Raw genomic sequence first — 15,518 nt, forward strand, 5'->3', positions numbered from 1 at the left:
TCGACTCAACCCCAACACACACTGCAAAAATGGATTTAATCTGACAAGCCGTTCTGCTCGAAATTGACAGAAACCAATTTCAAGATGGCAACCGTGGCGGCCATATTGAAAATCGCAGCGCGCCCATGAACCTTCCTCTACTCAACCCCAACACACACTGCACAAATGGATTTAATCTGACAAGCCGTTCTGCTCGAAATTGACAAAAAACAATTTCAAGATGGCTACCGTGGCGGCCATATTGAAAATCGCAGCGCACCCATGAACCTTCCTCTACTCAACCCTAACACACACTGCAAAAATGGATTTAATTGGACAAGCCATTCTGCTCGAAATAGACAGAAACCAATTTCAAGATGGCTGCTGTGGCGGCCATATTGAACATAGCAGCGTGCCCATTTTCGAAAGGAACCTTCCTCTACTCAACCCCAACACACACTGCACAAATGGATTTAATCGGACAAGCCGTTTCCCTTGAAATTGACGGAAACCAAAAGTTGACTGACACCCGAATGCCCGGACGCCCGCCCGGACGACGCCCGTGACGACTGTGATGAAATCGTCATCCAAGTTACGACACTGATGTTATTCTCCTCATGGCCGCTACGCGACCCTTTCGCGGTTCCTATATATATCAGCGCAGACAGGAGATGTAGATCCATCACCGCAATGTAACTCTATAGCTCCTCTGGGCTTCCATAGAAAGGTAACGATTCTGCTATATATACACAAAGAATTAAGTTAAGCACCCCCCCCGTTTTTTTACAACCTCGCACATTACAAGTTTGTTGTCGTCAAAACAGTGTAATATACCCATGATATTGCTATATTTTCTGGAGAAGTGATATTATGGTCACATAAAAACATAACAATCATGCCGTTTTCAATATTTTATTCTGAATAATTTAAGGTGAAATTTTTTGGGAATTTTAGGCATATTTTCACCTCAATTTAAGTATGGAGCTATAGGTCCATCACGGACAGTGTGGATGACGTTTATGTTTTCTAACGTACAGTCATTGTTCTGAGAAGACCTCTAGCGATCTTTGCGTCAATAACGTGTGTAGGACCCACGTGATCGGATCACTGACTCAACCCTACGTCTCATAGACCCTGTAAGCCGTCGTATGCGTTGCTGTGGCAGGTTGAACCCCCTCGAGCACGTTTGGGACATGTTGGGACGACAAATTGCGAAGATGGTCCCTCCAATAGCCAATCTGGATGAATTGGAACGTGCATTACATCGGGAATGGAACAACCTGCCACAGCAACGCATACGACGGCTTACAGGGTCTATGAGACGTAGGGTTGAGTCAGTGATCCGATCACGTGGGTCCTACACACGTTATTGACGCAAAGATCGCTAGAGGTCTTCTCAGAACAATGACTGTACGTTAGAAAACATAAACGTCATCCACACTGTCCGTGATGGACCTATAGCTCCATACTTAAATTGAGGTGAAAATATGCCTAAAATTCCCAAAAAATTTCACCTTAAATTATTCAGAATAAAATATTGAAAACGGCATGATTGTTATGTTTTTATGTGACCATAATATCACTTCTCCAGAAAATATAGCAATATCATGGGTATATTACACTGTTTTGACGACAACAAACTTGTAATGTGCGAGGTTGTAAAAAAACGGGGGGGGGGTGCTTAACTTAATTCTTTGTGTATATATCATAAGCTCATTTATAGTCATACCACCTGTACGCACCTGTATTCACCTGTAATATTAATACAATGTTTATTGGTTTCTCTCTAGATGCTGTTGAGAACGAATTTCGATTAAACCTACCTTATGGGTCGATGTTGTATCTTGATTTCACAACAACGACAATACCCTTTCGCCCAATCGGGCTGAGGGGTGACAACGAGCTCATTGTAGAATTATCACCTCCTGGGAGTCATATTCTGCTCATATCTTTCCAAATTGTGGCAATGAGCAAAATATCAGGGGATAAGAGGACTTTATCTATCTATAATTCCAGTAATCTCTGTGTGTCTGTGTGTCTGTGTGTTTGTTTGTCTGTGACCGCTGTTTCTCGACAACCACGGGTCCGATATACTTTTAACTTGCCAGGTATATTGCTGGGGACCCGAGGATGTGCCTTTTCAAGGTTTCATATTAATCGGACAATTACTTACCGAGCTATGTCCAAAAAACGATTCAACCAATCAGAGAGCAGCGAACGATCGCGTGTGCCGAACGTGGCGGGCACACTCTGCCTCGGATGGCACATTTGAGAGCGTATTCATTTATTTCACGTTTGCAAACTATGTTGGCGTTAAACTATGTTTTAAAACTAATAAAAACGAATTTGCGATTCATTCGCTTTCCTGCGCGTTTGTGCACGCGATGGCGATTTCTTTACCAAACTCCGGAAGCCGTTCGCTTTGGACCAAACCATTTCATGTAAATAGAGGGGGGGGGGATATAATTTTAGATATAGATATAGTACGGGCAATGCCCTAGTATTTCAAATCCAGCCTATAAATAGCACTTTTGAACCACGACTCAGGAGGATTACAGTAAAGTCATGTACTGTGTGATTCACCTCCCCTCCCCACCACCACTTCCAGCATCACATTTCATCTTCCCCTCTAACTGTACAAATCTCTACCGCGAGGCACTCCCTTCTGTGGACTTTAACACCAAAAGATTACCTGAAAATTCCATTCACGTGGAAAAAGGCATGGGTACACAAAGCCATCCCACCCTTTGAGAACTGGAATGGTCACATGTTTCTTGCTTTGAAAGTGGGGTACACGCCAGAGGCCATTTGGCAGATTGCAAATTGTTGCATTGGCATGAATGATGGTGCTGGTAAAGATTGTATCACCGTCTTCAGAATTCAAAGTTGACCCATCATGGGTTAAAAGTTGACTGATTGTGGGTTAAAAGTTGACCTATCGTGGGTTAAAAGTCGACTTATTGTGGGTTAAAAGTTGACCTATCATGGGTTAAAAGTTGACCTATCATGGGTTCAAAGTTGACCTATCATGGGTTCAAAGTTGACTTATAGTGGGTTCAATGTTGACCTATCATGGGTTCAAAGTTGACCTATCATGGGTTCAAAGTTGACCTATCATGGGTTCAAAGTTGACCCATCATGGGTTCAAAGTTGACCCATCATGGGTTCAAAGTTGACCTATCATGGGTTCAAAGTTGACCTTTCATGGGTTCAAAGATGACCTTTCATGGGTTCAAAGTTGACCTATCATGGGTTCAAAATTGACCTTTCATGGGTTCAAAGTTAACCTATCATGGGTTCAAAGTTTCCCTATCATGGGTTCAAAGGTGACCTATCATGGGTTCAAAGTTGACCTATCATGGGTTCAAAGTTGACCTTTCATGGGTTCAAAGTTGACCTATCATGGGTTCAAAGTTGACCTATCATGGTGTTACGGGGTCCCCCCCTTACCTCTGGTCTCGGTGGACCTCCGAACCCCGAGAGGGTCCCCGGCAGAAAGATGTGTTATCCTTGGTTGAAATCCAGCAAATAACTAGAACGGGCACTCGGTAGAGCGCATACCTTCGCCGCAGCTACTGTTCTGTACTTGGTAAAAATACGATTTTGACCTTTTCGTGACCTTGACCTTGACCTTTGACCCGATTGCTCCCAAAATCTAATCAAATGTGTCCCGTATAATAACCAATCATCCCACCAAATTTCATGCAATTCGGTTGAATACTTTTTGAGTTATGCGAATAACATACACACACACACACACACAGACATACAAATAAATACACAGCGATCAAAACATAACCTTCCGCTTTTGCGAAGGTAATGAAACCCTCAATGGAACCAGCAAATGAAACAGTCAAATCAAGAATGCAACCACACCAGGTTATAAACAAACAATAATATATTATAAATCACACACAAAGAGCCATACAACATTATGGTTGGAACGGGTGGGGCCATACAACAATGGGGCCAATGGGGCCAACCCTTTCCCCAACAATGGGGAAAGGGTGGGGCCAACCCTAACCCTAAACAAACAATAATATATTATAAATCACACACAAAGAGCCATACAACAATGGGGGCAATCACCCCTACTTTCAAATCTTACGATGATATCCTTGTCAAGCCCCTTAACCCCACACTCACGGCACCTCCCCCAATGTCTTTAACCCCTCCAAGGCGAAGTCCCAATGTCTCTGTGCGCTCCCGCGATCGGGGAGTCAAGGCCCGATGGTCAATTGAGGCGTAGGCGACCGAGACGACCCCGAGGTCACGTGCCCAACACCCGGCAACACAGCGGTGGAAAAGAACCTCACAAAGACGCGCTCCGACGTACACGTTGCGGTTCAACCCGTATAATTCTCACGTGCCCCTTTCTGGCACAGCCGACCCCGGCAAACCACCGGGGAATAATGCCCAGCCGACACGACAAAAACCTGTTCACTGCAGGTCGCTCGCGTGGCGAAGATGGCGGACGGCTTTCACTCCAACCCGGGCTTTGAGGCCCGGATCCTCCGGAACCTCAATGAGAATACCCAACGACACAGGCTCCACGCACTCCGGCGATATTTCTTGTCGCCCGAACTTCCCTTCAAGGACGCAAAGTTCACTCGCACTGTACGTCGCACGCTCGGGCCGTAGCTTCCACAACCACGTCTCTTTTCGATCTCCTCCCGCCTCTTTCTCTTCGCTCCACCTCTTCCGGTCACGATCCGGATTTCCGGCCACATTTTACCAGGAGTGCTTTTAAATCTTTTAACCACAACAACCCTTTCCCTTAAGTCACAATAACCATAATATCTAGAACCAACAATGATAACAACAACCATAATGAGGGCCTAATCCGTAACACATTGGTTCAAAGTTGACCTATCATGGGTTCAAAGTTGACTGATTGTGGTTTCAATGTTGACCGACTGTGGGTTAAAAGTTAACCGATCGTGATCATATTTCCACATTGTACAATATCAAAGCCCATCTGTTTTCCTCTCCACTCCACCCATCCCTCCCAAAATTAAACAGATAAACTGACAGACTGCATGATCACAGTGTTGAAAGAGCGCAGGAACCATGGGCCAAATGGCCTCCTGTTTCCAGGTACCTTGTCTACCTCCCTACATTGTTCGTGTGACATCACATAAGTGACATGTTTACTATCCATGTGCACCTCTTCATAAACACTATTCACCTAACTTTATTCATGGTAAACCTAAAACGCCAACTTTGTTTGCGGTCAGGTTACATTGTGCACAGTTTTACTGTACGAGTTTTGTTTTTGCCAAGAGCTGGTCCTTGGCATCACTGCCAGGTTGAAGGGTTCACATTCAGTGTGCTGGGATGTTGTGGCGGACACGAAAGCCCACTGGCGTGGTGACATCATTCCGCGCACCAAGTGGGCGGCGGCCACGCCCGAGGGGTAGGCGTGGCCTCAGGATATACACCGGGCGCGCAGCCCGGAGCGGGCCAGTGCTACAGTGACCTCGTTTAATAAAGAACATTAAACTTACCGCGTTGTCCGCTTCCTCCTTGGTAGCAAGTCGCGCGCGTAGCACCGCGCACTTCAATGTACTCTATTAGTGGGAAAGAATCAGCACAAATTCAGCTTTGCGTTAAAGCATGACGACCACCAAAAGGTAGCATTGGTAAATAAAAATGCAAATTCATTGGTTTAAAATTTCAGCTTGTGATGAACTACATGCGATGTCCTTCGGGGGCACAGGCTTGTGTTAACTTAGGATTAGACCGTACATGACAGTAATGACACAATTGTAGGAGCTATGCTCCAACGTAAATTGGAAGAATGGACGCGACAAAAAGCTGGAATTCGTCCGAGTTTCTTTATTGTGTCAAATCAACTCGGGTACTCTGAAAAGCCCGTTTATCGGGCAGCAATATATATACACATTATCCCGGAGCGTTTGCCCGGGAAAGGCGAGAGGGGGCGTGCCCGGGCGTCCTGGACGAGGCCTGGCAAGTCGAGAGCGGGCATGCCCGGGCGTCCCGGACGAGCCCGGCATGGTGATCGCTCCGCGTCCTCGGGAGGTGCAAGGCGATTGTGTATACCCAGCAGTAGCCGCTACACACGTCCCCCCAGAATCGACTTGCACCGTCAGGGTCAATTTAAGGGGGGTCCTGATGACCCGGCCGAAGCGACCCTTGGCAGGTCGTGGGGGGGGGGGGGGTCCGGTGTGGTGGTGGGCGGTCGAGTGGGGGGCACCGTAGACGGGGGGCAGCCTCGCCGCGGCGGAAGGGCCAACCGTGGCGGTTGGTCGATGTCCACGTGCGCCGGCTTGAGGCGGTCCACCGCAATCCGGTCCGACCTGCCGCCGATGTCGATGACGAACGACTTGTCGTCCCGTCGCAGGACCCGGAAGGGCCCGTCGTACGGCGGCCGGAGTGGCCCCCGATGTGCGTCATGACGCACAAAAACGTACTCCGCTGTGCGAAGCGCTGGGGGGACGTAGGACTGGGGGTCACCATGGTGGGACGTTGGCACGGGGGCAAACCGTCGGGCGGTCTCCTGGAGGTCCGAGCGCTGGTGAGCTGCGGACCAGGGACTGGTAGCGTCAGGCACGAATTCGCCCAGGACGCGTAGCGCCTGGCCGTAGACAAGCTCGGCGGTGGACGCCCGGAGGTCCTCCTTGGGGGCCGTGCGGAGGCCCAAAAGAACCCACGGCAGCCGGTCGGCCCAACCGCCGTCCTGAAGGCTGGCCATGAGCGTGGCCTTCATGGAGCGGTGGAATCGCTCGCACAACCCGTTGGCTTGGGGGTGGTAGGCCGTAGTACGGTGGAGCTTGACCCCCAGGTTGCGGGCGACCGCGCCCCACAGCTCGGAGGTGAACTGCAGTCCGCGGTCCGATGAGATGTCCGCCGGTGCGCCGAAGCGGGCGACCCAGGTGGCGATGAAAGCCTGCGCCACGTCGGCGGTGGTGGTGGAGACGAGGGGAACGGCCTCCGGCCACCTGGTGGTCCTGTCCACCATGATGAGCAGGTGTGTGAAACCCCGTGATGGGGGGAGGGGGCCCACCAGGTCCACGTTGGCATGGTCGAAACGTCGTTCGGGCACGGTGAAAGGTGCCAGCGGGGCCTGGGTGTGTCGGTGGACCTTGGCCTGTTGGCAGGCTGTGCAGGTGCTGGTCCAATCGCGGACGTCCCGTCGAAGGCCGTGCCAGACGAATCGCGCCGACACCAGCTTCTGGGAAGCTTTCCGGCCCGGGTGGGAAAGGCCGTGGAGGGAGGCGAAGATGCGGCGTTGCCAGGTAACCGGCACGATGGGGCGAGGCTGGCCTTGGGAGACGTCACAGAGCAGGACAGTGTCCGCGAAGGGGATGTCGGCCAGGCGGAGGCCCGTGTCCGCCGCCCGGAGGGCTTGCACCGTGGTGTCGGTGGTTTGGTCCGCCGCCATAAGCGCGAAGTCCACGCCGAGGTGGACCGCGTTCGCGCTGGCCCGAGAAAGACAGTCGGCCACGGCGTTGTCTTTGCCGGCGACGTGCCGGATGTCCGTGGTAAACTCCGACACGGCGGAGAGGTGGCGCTGTTGGTGGGCCGACCACGGCTCCGTGACCTTGGCCATTGCGTAAACCAACGGCTTGTGGTCGACGAACGCCGTGAAGGGTCGGCCCTCCAGGAGGTGGCGGAAATGGCGAACGGCCAGGTGTAGACCGAGGAGCTCGCGGTCAAACGTGCTATATTTGAGCTCGTTCGGCCGGAGTTGCCGGCTGAAAAAAGCGAGTGGCTGCCAAACCCCGTTCACCCATTGCTCATGTACGGCGCCCACCGCGTAGTCGGAGGCATCCGTGGTGAGGGCGATGGGAGCGTTGAGCACCGGGTGAGCGAGCAGTGTTGCGTCGGCGAGGGCCCGCTTTGAGCTTTTAAAGGCCGCGTCCATTGCTGCGGACCAGACGACGTCGTGCTTGGCCGGATTGCCCCGGAGGGCTTCGTAGACGGGCCGCATGAGTTGAGCAGCGCGGGGCACGAAGTGGTGATAGATATTCACCATTCCCAGGAATTCCTGCAGGGCCTTTATGGAGCGGGGACGCGGAAACGTGGTGATGGCCTCGACCTTGGTTGGCAGTGGCACGGCCCCGTTCTTGGTGATGTGGTGGCCCAAAAAATCAACGGCCGTCGTGCCGAAGTGGCATTTGGCCGGGTTGACGATGAGGCCGTGCTCGCTGAGGCGCCCGAACAGTGTTCGGAGGTGGAGGAGGTGCTCGGCCCAGGACGTGCTGGCGACGAGGATGTCGTCCAGGTAAACGAAGAGGAACGGCAGGTCGCGCAGCACGCCGTCCATCAAGCGCTGGAACGCCTGAGCCGCGTTCTTGAGGCCAAACGGCATTCGCAGGAATTCGAATAAGCCGAACGGCGTGATGACGGCCGTTTTTGGGACGTCGGCCGCCCTGACAGGTACCTGGTGGTATCCCCGTATTAAATCGATCTTTGAAAAAATGACCCGTCCTGCCAAACGGGCGGAGAAGTCTTGGATGTGTGGGATCGGATACCTGTCGGGGGTGGTAGCGTCGTTAAGGCGGCGGTAGTCGCCACATGGGCGCCAGCCGCCCCCTGGTTTTGGGACGATGTGTAGTGGCGAAGCCCACGCGCTATCGGAGCGCCGCATGATGCCGAGGTGTTCCAAAGCGTCAAACTCGGCTCTGGCCACGGCGAGCTTGGCTGGGTCGAGGCGGCGGGCTCTGGCGTAGACCGGCGGGCCCGTGGTTGGTATGTGGTGCTCGATCCCATGTCGTACTGCGACGGCCGAAAACGTCGGCCGCGTGAGGGCCGGGAACTCCGTGAGGGCCGCCAGCTCCGTCGGAGCGGAGCTGCTCAATGTGCATACCAGGGAGCTGAAGGTCTCGGCGTTGATGAGGCGACGCCGTTGGACGTCCACCAGCAGTCCGTGTGCGCATAGGAAGTCGGCGCCTAGCAAAGCCATGGGCACGCTTGCGGTTACAAAAGTCCAATTAAAGCGTTGGCCGCCGAAGCAGAGGGTGACGTTGCGCAGGCCGAAGGTGCGTATGGCCGATCCATTGGCCGCAACCAAGGAGGGGCCGCAAACCGCGGACTGCCTGTCCTGATCGGAGGCGGGTATGACGCTCAGTTGGGCGTCGGTGTCACACAGGAAGCGCTGTCCTGACGCTTTGTCCCTGATGAAAAGTAAGTTGCCCGTGTGGCCGGCGCTCATGGCTGGTAATGAACGCCGGCCCGGCCGTTTCCCGGCTTGCCGAAGGTGCACGGGGGTTGGCATGTCCGGGCCTTCTGTCCGAACCTGGCATGATAATAACACCACGCCTGGTCAGGTGGAGGCCCCGGTCGTCGTGCTGGAGGTGGTCGGCACGGCGTAGCGGCCGCCAATTGCGTCGGCAGTTCGGTCGTCGACCGTGCCGGGTGCTCGGGCGCCATGGGCGTTGCTTCGGATGGCGGTGGGCTCCAGGTCGCTGCTGCAATGCGTTGGCCTGCTGCGGAGATCTTGTCGGCTTCCCTGGCGAGGGCGCGGGGATCCATGATCGTCGTGCTTGCCAGGGCGAGGCGTACCTGGCTGGGCAGCTGATGGAGGAAAAGCTCCCGGAACAGGAATGCAGGAGAGTGCTCGCCGAGCAGCGAAAGCATGTAGTCTATTCGCTCGGACGGGCGCGTGTCGCCGAGCTCGGGCAGGTCGAGCAGGCGCCGTGCGCGTTCCGCCGATGAGAGGGCGAAAGCGTCGAGGAGCTTTTTAATCGCGTCGTATTTGTCAGCGGCTGGCGGGCTCTCAAGGAGGCTCAGGGCGCGGGCCGCGGGGGCGGAGCCGAGCGCTGCTACCACATGGTGGAAGCGGGTGTCGTCGGCCGTGATGCCTCGCAGGGCGAACAGGTAGTCCGCCTGGGCGAACCAAACCGCCGCATGAGCCTCCCAGAAGGTAGGCAGTTTGAGGGTAACTGCCGTGTCCATGTCGGGTCACCAATGTAGGAGCTATGCTCCAACGTAAATCGGAAGAATGGACGCGACAAAAAGCTGGAATTCGTCCGAGTTTCTTTATTGTGTCAAATCAACTCGGGTACTCTGAAAAGCCCGTTTATTGGGCAGCAATATATATACACATTATCCCGGAGCGTTTGCCCGGGAAAGGTGAGAGCGGGCATGCCCGGGCGTCCCGGACGAGGCCTGGCAAGTCGAGAGCGGGCATGCCCAGGCGTCCCGGACGAGCCCGGCATGGTGATCGCTCCGCGTCCTCGGTAGGTGCAAGGCGATTGTGTATACCCAGCGGTAGCCGCTACACCATAATGTTAGATCAGGTCATTGAAAAGATCAGATTGTGCCCTCACCATTCTAAATTCCCTATAATAAGATTTGCTTCTGTGGGGTGTTGAGGGGAGGGGCAGAGGTGGGAGGAAGGGGGGGGGGCAATATGGCAAGTCTCATACAGGATGTTCCAAAGAGACCCGGACAACTTTGATTGTTAATATATTTAGAACCACAAATGATACAATGATACCCTTTGGTTTATATCATACAGAAACCCAAAATTTTGTGCACACCATCAATACACTTCAATGTGAGCCCCGTTTGCCGTGCGCAGGACATCAAGGTGGTACACGAGTTATTGCAATGTTTGGCTCAACATGTTTGCGTCCACCAGTGCACATTCAGCTGTGATCCGAGAACGAAGATCCTGCAGGTTTGTCACCTCAGTGTTGTAGACGACATATTTGACAAACCCCCACAGAAATAAATCAAGGGGGTTTATGTCTTGTGATCGTTGGGGCCAGACAATTCGTCCGATTCGGCCAATCCAGCGACCTAGAAATTTTCCGTTCAGGATGGCTCGAACGACTAAGGCCCAATGAGAGGGAGTGGCGTCATGTTCAAATATGACATCGGGTTGCAGGTCTTCAATCTGTGGGAAGGCGATTCCTTCCAACATGTTCATATAAATTGTTGAGGTCACTGTATCCTCTGCAAAGAAAAACGGACCCACCAGGCGGTCATAGAGAAGGCCACCCCACACATTGACCTTTGGACTGTCACGTATGTGTCCAATGACCACGTGGATATTTTCAGAGCCCCAGTTCCTCACATTGTGCCAGTTGATCTTCCTCGATATATGAAAGCAAGCTTCCTCTGCAAAGATGACCTTGTTCAGGTAATCTTCCTCATCTTCTATCTGACATCCTCTATCCTCTATCTGAGCATTTCCAAGGCAAACGCCTTTTGTTTGGGTCCGTCATTTGGTTTGAGTTCCTGCAGAATCTGGACAAAATCACTGACTGGGCAAACAAGTGGAACATGTCTTTCAATCCTGACAAATCTCACACTCTTACGATGTCTCTCTGAAAAGACCGACTGGACAACCCTCCCATCTACTTTCTGAATAATCCTCTCCAAGAAGTTCTGTCACTCAAGCTTTTGGGTCTCACTATCTGCCATGATCTTTCCTGGGAAAACCACATTTCAAATCTGGCCTCCAAAGCCAGTCACCACTGGGCATCCTCCATCGTGCGGTCCTTCCTTGGCACACCTGAGCTCCTCACCACATACAAGGCTTTCATCCGCGGCTCAATGGAATACTGCTCTCCCCTCTGGGCTGGTGCTCCTGCCTCACACCTAGCTCGTTTTCACGCTGTTGAAACCAAAGCGTTCAGAATCACTGGAATCTCCCGTGTTGAAGCTACCTCCGAGGGCCTTTCACTTACTCACCGCAGGCAGGTTGGGGGTATTTCTGTCTTCTACCGACTCCTCTCCGGCCTTGCTCCTCCAGCTCTCTCTGGGCTCTGTCCCCCAAATATTCCTATAGGTTACACAAGATCTGCCTGCAACCCTCTTATGGTTAAACTGCCAAAATCAAGACTCTCTGCTCACCTTCACTCCTCTTTTCTCCCACCTCTGGAACAAACTCCCTCACTCTCTTCAATCCCACTCCTCCCTCCAGGTCTTTAAAACAGCTGTTCACCACCATCTCTTATCTTCCCCCATCCAAAACCTTGATCTTTTCTACCCCCGCTAATTTCACCCCAGATCCACTTTTTTAAAAATACCAACTTCTTTCCTGGAAGTCCTTGGTGTCCTTGTGTTTATACTTCTCCCACCCCCCCCCCCCACCCCCCCTTCCCACGCCGCCTCCCCCAAAGCCCTCTCCCTCCCATACATTCCCGATGTCCCTGCTCTCAAATGTTGTGTTTATGTGCTTCCCCTTCTCTCCCCATCTTGTCTACCGCTCCCCTTTTTATATACTTTGTTTGTCTGTTTGATTTGTTTGTGTGATAAATGTTAGCTCTTTCACGAGCCTCGATTACGTATACAAAAAAAAAAATCAAATAAAAATCTGCACCTTATAGACAGACATAAAGCTTCAGTCTTTTGTGCAAAATCCTGTGTACAGTGGTGGTTGGTAGTCCCAGTTCTCTGGATGCACGTCCGATTGATTTTCTGGGACTTTCTTGAAATGATTCACACTCGTTCAACGTCTGCTGCACTTGTGTTTAGTCGACTGGTACTTTTCTGTTGCTGACAACTTCCAGTCACCTTAAACCTCTTGTACCACTCTTTGATACCAGTCCACGAGTGCAGATTCCTTCCATACCTTGTACGGAAATTACGCTGAACTTGTGCGTCGGATCTCGTCTTGATGAACCATTCTATGCACTGAGCTTTCTCCTGTGGAGTCGCCTTTTTATTTTAAATTAAGCCACCAGACCTGAAAATAAAGAAAATTTTGAGTTTCTGCATCATATAAAACAAAGGGCATCATTTTATCATTTGTGGTACTAAATATATTAACAACCAAATTTGTCCAGGTATTTTTGGAACACCCTTTGCCCCCCTTGGGGAGGGTGTGAATATTGCTTTGTAATAATATTAATATTATGCTATTATCAATAGTGTTGTTACTACTTTTGTTATAAAGAGCAGCCTTGGAAAAACGCCATGGAAGTGGCAGGAAGGGTCGTGTGATTAACCCTTTTGGGGTATATAAACAGTAGATTTATGCTCATGTGGATCGTCGATGCGATAAGCAGATATTGTCTAATGGTCGTCGGGATACCTCCAAATTTCTTTCAGTTTAGTGTTAAACAGCAGCAACGACAGTTTAAAAAGGTAATCATATGTGTTTGTGGTTTATAATATTCTTACTTCTGGTAGGGAGTGCTACCATGAAACAGCACAATAAGTTATTTATACACGTTAACACAGTGTTTGTTCAAGGAGGAAACCCGTAGGGGATATGGGATATTATCAGTATTAATGTTGTTTTGTAATAACATCAATATTATGCTATTATCATGTGTTACTACTTTTGTTATTAGAAACCGCCTTGGAAAAACGCGATGATTAGCTATCATAGCAGGAATATACACCTCGACACACGTGTACGAACAACCGCCGCTCGAGTAGATACTTTGGATATTCGGGTGCACAGCACCGATAACACATCTCCCGACTGGCTCGTGTGTTCATCTTGACACAGTAATGTGACAAACAAACCTGAGAACTTTATGGATATATATATATATATATATATATATATACACATACAGTGCATTCAGAAAGTATTCAGACCCCTTCACTTTTTTTCACATTTTGTTTTGTTGCAGCCTCATGCTGAAATCGTTTAAATTCATTTTGTCCCTCATCAATCGACATTCAATACCCCATAATGACAAAGACAAAACAGAATTTTAGAAAGTTTTGCAAATTTATTAAAAAGAAAAAACTGAAATATCACATTGACATAAGTATTCATACCCTTTGCTATGACACTTGAAATTTCGCTCAGGTGCCTCCCATTTCTCTTGATCATGTTTGAGATGTTTCTACACCTTGATTGGAGTCCACCTGTGGTAAATTCAATTGATTGGACATGATTTGGAAAGGCACACACCTGTCTATACAAGGTCTCACAGCTGACAATGCAAATCAGAGCAAAAACCAAGCCATGAGGTCGAAGGAACTGCCTGCAGAGCTCAGAGACAGGATTGTGTCGAGGCACAGATCTGGGGAAGCCGACAAAAAAATTTCTGCTGCATTTAAGGTTCCCAAGAGCACAGAGGCCTCCAAAATTCTTAAATGGAAGGAGTTTGGAACAACCAGGACTCTTCCTAGAGCTGGCCGCCCGGCCAAACTGAGCAATCGGGGGAGAAGGGCCTTGGTAACAGAGGTGACCAAGAACCCGATGGTCACTCTGGCTGAGCTCCAGAGATCCTGTGTGGAGATGGGAGAAACTTCCAGAAGGACAACCATCACTGCAACACTCCACCGATCCGATCTGGGCTTTATGGCAGAGTGGCCAGACGGAAGCGTCTCCTCAGTGAAAGACACATGAAAGCCCACAGAATCTTGTTTCTCACAGTCTGAGAGTCCTTTAGGTGCTTTTTTGTAAACTCCAAGCGAGACATGTGACTGTATGGTATTGCCAAATCTTAGGTGTGCAGGGTATGGGAAGTGAGTTGTGTGAAACATTGAGTGAGAGCATCATCCATACTGGAGGGAGCCTGCAGCTAGTTGTAGGTTAGATAGAGGGGTCATAAGTTGTATAGACTGCAAGGTGCAAGCTGCTGATCCTTGGACAAGGCAAATCGGTAGTGGATTTCATAGTGGGAGTGCAAATGTCTAGTTAGTGGGCTGGGAGTGTCTCCTGGGAGTTAGAAGGCAGAGCAATTATTTTAAGGTCTTATATATGTAGACTCCTGAGTAGCTGAGAGCAGCCAGACACCGGGTTAGTTTGGAAGTGCAGAGTTTCTGGCCCGGCTACTGAAAGAGAGAACCCGTAGTGTGTGGGTGGGATCCAGGAAGGACTCCACAATTAGTTAGGGAGCGTGGGGTAGATTAGAGAGCCAAGGAGTTTTTCGGCCGCACAATAAATTTCTCCCAACAAAACAATACGGATTACAGCTGGCCTTCCTTCACCCTTGATGCCAAACCTACCGCCAGTATCTCCAGCCAACCAGCAACATTTCTGCTGCTTGCTGCGCCTATCACCATTATTGCCAATATGCGAAGACCAGCTTGCTAGCATTACTGGCAATACAATTTGCCTTGGCCTCTGACCTTTGTTTTCTGGCCCCGTAGTCAATGAACTGTTACTGCCCTGGACAATCTGCTGCCCCTAAACTTGTTGTTGCCTCCTCTATGAAGTCTGAATGTTATTGGTTGCTGTGAAACTTTAAATCGACAAGTGCTCATCATCATTAGACAAGATGCAGCCAAGTGTTCAGCATGACAGTAACAACTGAATAAAATTGATGGGCAACATTAGTGTACCTCACAGTCGCCATACACCACCTCACCATCTGGCCCATACGACATGATGATGCACCAACTTTCATTAGTGGGATGGAATAAAACGAATAGTTTTTCAAAATACTGTTATAATTATAGCAAGGCAAACTATGAGCGGTCAGAGTAGTGCAGTGTATGTGAACAGTGCAGATGCTTTTGCTCGTCCACGATCTTGTCAACACGGGGGCCAAACCAAGTTAACCAGTTAATCATCCCTATCCATGTCTGTCAACTGCCATATCTGTTACGTTTATTGATATATCATACTGCCCACCCTTATCTCCCTCCATATC

At 50.4% G+C, this 15,518-nt stretch overlaps 1 protein-coding gene and 1 long non-coding RNA gene across 2 annotated transcripts in view; one reads left to right on the forward strand and one right to left on the reverse strand.

Annotated features, from left to right (window-relative positions):
- The window catches only part of LOC144888560 (protein FAM200C-like), a 143,878-nt gene that overhangs the window by 118,677 nt on the left and 9,683 nt on the right, over positions 1-15,518 (reverse strand). The gene's annotated exons all lie outside the window — the stretch shown is intronic.
- LOC144889803 (uncharacterized) lies at positions 648-5,369 on the forward strand. Its single transcript, XR_013622078.1, has 3 exons — positions 648-706; positions 5,002-5,076; positions 5,217-5,369. It is a non-coding gene; the product is annotated as an uncharacterized LOC144889803 (long non-coding RNA).

Source organism: Myxine glutinosa, chromosome 1, assembly GCF_964187855.1.
Source record: "Myxine glutinosa chromosome 1, kmMyxGlut1.1, whole genome shotgun sequence".
Classification (NCBI taxonomy): domain Eukaryota; kingdom Metazoa; phylum Chordata; class Myxini; order Myxiniformes; family Myxinidae; genus Myxine; species Myxine glutinosa.